Source organism: Palaemon carinicauda, chromosome 24, assembly GCF_036898095.1.
Source record: "Palaemon carinicauda isolate YSFRI2023 chromosome 24, ASM3689809v2, whole genome shotgun sequence".
NCBI lineage: Eukaryota > Metazoa > Arthropoda > Malacostraca > Decapoda > Palaemonidae > Palaemon > Palaemon carinicauda.
The window spans coordinates 104,848,746-104,853,745 of NC_090748.1; positions in this window are offsets into that span (position 1 = coordinate 104,848,746).

Genomic DNA, 5,000 nt, shown 5'->3' on the forward strand with positions numbered 1-5,000 from the left:
AGACCTACTATTAATTTCTTATTCTATGGGTAATGGATTACCTATAGAAGTAAGGAATTGTGGGATAAAGACGGCTATATGTAAAGCCCATGTAATCAGTTATGAAGATATGAATATATCACATTTCATTATTGGGATATAGTCTTTGATGTTAGTGATATTTTATAATTCATTTCAGAGGGGGAACTTCTCTTATAGCCTTAATATCGCCTCTGGGTTGTCCTGAGTCTTCAAAATAGCAATTACATAATTAAACTAGAGGGGCACTCAGTAGAGCGCAGACCTCTGCCGTGGCAGTTTATTTCTCGACCTTTTTCTCGACCTTGACCTTGATCTTTGAACTTAACATATATTAATTGACGTGGATTTTCATACACTCGAATATAAACCAAGTTTGAAATCTCTGTGACAACGATGTCCAAACTTCCGGCTGATTTTGGACATTTTGCTTGACCGTGACCTTGACCTTCCAAAATTTATTAATTTCCAGCTCTTTACATAACAGTTAATCCCTGCAAGTGTCATCTCTCTACAATTAAAATTGTGGCCAGGAAGCTGTTCACAATCAGACACGCACAGACAAACAAACACTTAAACAAGGAGTAATACATAACCTTCCAACTTCGTTGCGAAGATAATAATAATACTGATTTCATTAACCATTTCCATGATATTATGTAACGCTGACTCAATAAGAATAAATTGCCAAAATCATGCAAGAATGTATATAAACATAATACATATTTTCAGAAAAAAAATATAAATATGCAACATCAACAAGAAATAAATAAAAAAAAAAGCATTGAAAAACCATCATGGCTTAGAATTCGAAAGGAAAGGTAAATCAATGCGGTTTTGAGGCCTCTCTAGAAAAGGTCAGAAACTGACGATCTAAGGACTTCTTGAAAAAAAAGAATAAACGAGATTTCGAAAGCTATTATCTACACGTCAGAGCCAGCTCCTTTTTCCTCACAGTGGAATTCACCTTCAATTCCTACTAGGTGGCAATGATTTGGATATCCTTCTTATGATTTCTTCCCCTTCTCCATCCATTTCATATCTCTTCTATTCCCTCTTTTCGCTTAGTTATCATTTTATTTCAATTTACTCTTTAACTACTTTTATGATTGGGTAGAGATTTTTCACTTCATTGCATTGGAACTCTTTGTGGGTAACTTTTCACCTAGTAATATTTGACTGAAATCTTTATATATATATATATATATATATATATATATATATATATATATATATATATATATATATATATATATATATATATATATATATATATATATATATATACATATATATATTTAAAACTATGTGTTAGCATGTATATGTGAGTGTATGTGAGCATGTTTTTGAGTGTGTTTGTCACGGAAGAGTTCTCGTATTATGAACTATGCAAACTATTTCTGCAACTCTATTTTTCTAACTTGCATTTAATTTTTCTTTTTTTGCGGTCGTATATTAAAATTAATACTATTAACCAACAAGAACAAAATCGTATTATTTTCATAAAGGGTTTTATGCTAGCAAATAACGCTAATTTCTAACCCCATCAAGCTAAGTGTATCTAAATATTTGTAATTTTTTGTCCCTTATAAATTGGTAAAAATATTTCTGTGCATAATGTTGCACAAACAAAACATTAACCTATGCCATTAGTATTTCAATCCTTAGTAGTTATACCCAACCAATTAAAAAAGTGTACTACATTCTATTATTATTATTAGTAGTAGTAGTAGTAGTAGTAGTAGTAGTAGTAGTAGTAGTAGTAGTAGTAGTAGTAGTAGTAGTAGTAGTAGTACTTGCTAAGCTACAACCCTAGTTGGAAAAGCAGGATATGCTATAGGGCCAGGGGCCCCAACAGGGAAAATAACCTAGTGAGGAAAGGAAACAAGCAGAAATAGAATATTTCAAGAACAATAACAACATTAGAATAAATATTTCCTATATAAATTGTAAAAAAATTTACAAAACAAGAAGAGAAATATGATAGAACACGCCCGAGTGTACCCTCAAGGTAGAGAACTCTAACCCAAGATAAAATTTTAAATATTCAAGTAAAACTAACTAACTGAGAGAAAAAAAGATCATTCCACATCACAGAGGGACAAAGCAACGCCCACTCAAAAACTAAAAAAGAGAAAGAGAGAGAAAGGGGGAGAGATTCTGAATAAGTAATTAATGAAGATCAAATGAATACCATTAATGAATACCATTCATCCCAAGTTTGCTTGAATCATTGCTTGATAATGATATACAAATATGGTCAGCCCTTTCGGGAGGCCAATATCATTTCCCCGTATAATAATGTTGTCTTTTAATTAGCGCCTCGTCGCCACTCCAAATATTTATTGTTATGAGGTCGACTTTCGAGCGATGGATCGAGCGATGAAGCGAGCGATGAATTGACGTAGATGAGTCAGGAATTAATTGCTCATGAGATAGTTTACCTTTGATGATGTAGGTTGGATTCTCTATTCTCTATTCTCTATTTGTCTTTCGTTCATGTAAAGGGGTTTTAGAAATAACGTTGTTATTCATCTAGATTTTGTAGAATAACCAGACACTTGCTCTTCGTTATACAGAGGAGAGATTATTATTACGTATTTTACTTTCTTAAAAAAAGATCTGGCTAACTACCCACGCCAGCAAATAAACAGCACCATATCCACCCACTTCTGGTCAAGTAATGAGGTCTCTAGCAATGTTTTCCTCGTAGTGCGTTCGAGCAGGAGACCTCGTTAAGTTGCTGAATTCAAAGGTGTGAAGGGAATCCGTATACTTCCGGCAAGGCCAGGTAGCAAAGGTATTCTAATTTATAACTAATTAACCCGTGAAACTGGACTGATACGTAGGAAAGGTTTATTGGTTACGAATTTCATCCTCTGTAGCATTAATTAACTGGAAATTAATTGGATTCTCAGTTTTTTATTTGCTTGTGGAGAGCGTTGCTTTTGTCGTGTTTTTTTTTTTTTTTTTTTTTTTTTCATTGTTGGGTGGGTGATTTATGGGTCCAATATTTATAAATATATACATATATATACATATATATATATATATATATATATATATATATATATATATATATATATATATATATATATATATATGATATTGAATTTCGTTATTTTTGGGGGGTTAGGGTGCCCGTATGTTCATAAATATAATTTTTCGGTTTTCCAATTTCGTATTTTTTTTTGAGGGGGTTACGGGCTTCATTAATATAGTTTATCGATTTTCCAATTTCGTACTTTTTTAAGGGGGTTAGGGGCTTCATTAACATAGTTTATCGATTTTCCTATTTCGTATTTTTTTAAGGGGGTTAGGGGCTTCATTAATATAGTTTATCGATTTTCCAATTTCGTATTTTTCTAAGGGGGTTAGGGGCTTCATTAATATAGTTTATCGATTATCCAATTTCTTATTTTTTGAGGGGGGCGATCTTCACAAATATAATTTTTTTTTTCTAATTTCCAGTTTCGTTATTATTTCGGAAGCGCTGATTTATGGCATTGGATATTCCAAAATATCAGGTTTTTCCAATTTCCAAATTTCCAATTTCCTAATTTTGAATTTCATTGGTTTTTGTATTTCTTTTAGTTTTGAGTTGGTCATCGTAAGGTTTTTGTTGAGTTTATTCATAACTGTTGCCAAAATATGTTTTGGGTTTTATATTCCTTATAACTGTGATGGCCGAGAGAAAGGTTATGACTCAAAGGCAGGATGCAATCAACTGAGTCGCAACCCTTCTCTCGGCACAGTTACATTGGTGACCCCGGGAGTGACCTCAAGGGGCAAGCCAAAAGGACCTGAAGTGGGGTCCCCTTCAAGAAGCAGCCTTCTGTAGTGCAAAGAAGGTACTATCAACTGCTGCGGCTCTCACTTTTCCTATCCCACATGCCCCTCTCCTTCTCTCCACCAATGCCAGCGACGTCGCTATTGGTGCAGTACTCGAGCAGGTGGTCAACGGCTCGCCCCCGCCCATTGGCCTTCTTCAACAGAAAACTGTCCAAGTGCACCGCCAGCAATTATCGATCGAAGGTAGAATAGCCAGATTCTGCCTTGGACAGTTTTCTGCTGAAGAAGGCCAATGGGCGGGGCGAGCCGTTGACCATCTGTTCGAGTACTGCACCAGTAGCGGCCTTGTAGTCCGGTACGACAAGTGTACCTTTGGCGCCAACGAAGTGTCGTTCTTAGGGCACCGCATCACTCCTGAAGGAGTCCATCCCCTCCCTGAGAAGGTAGCAGCCGTTCAGAACTTCCCCGCGCCCTCGACCGTCAAAGCTCTGCATGAGAACTTGGGCATGATCAACTATTATCACCGTTTTCTGCCAGCCATTGCCACCACTCTTGCTCCCCTCTACACCTCCCTCAAGGGCAAGCCAAAGGACCTGAAGTGGGGTCCCCTTCAAGAAGCAGCCTTCTGCAGTGCAAAGAAGGCCCTATCAACAGCTGCGGCTCTCACTTTTCCTATCCCACATGCCCCTCTCCACCGCAGATTCGGGGCAACCGCGAAGAAATGGGCCGAGGATTGTCAGTGGCCAAAAAACGTGTAAGTAGGCCATCGCTCGTGGCGGTGGCCTCCCATGTTTCTAATCTTTTCTTTTTACACGATGCAGGAACAGGCGTGCGATTTTTGGTAGACACGGGTGCTTGTCGTTCTCTTTTACCAAGGAAACTCTTCAAGACACGACGTAGTCTGTCCATATCTGCCGACGTTCGTCTGGTAGCTGCCAACGGATCTGCGATACCCACTTACGGTTACGAGAACCTCACATTATCGTTCGGAAACAGTAAATTCAATTGGAAGTTTCTCGTTGCTGATATCACAATGCCAATCCTCGGTGCGGATTTCCTCTCTCATTTCCACCTTCTGGTCGATGTCGCCCACCAACGATTGGTCAATGCAGACTCGTACTTGTCGACACCTCTTCAACCCGACCCCTCTAACCTGGCTCTCCACATCACCGCAACCACGGATGACTACG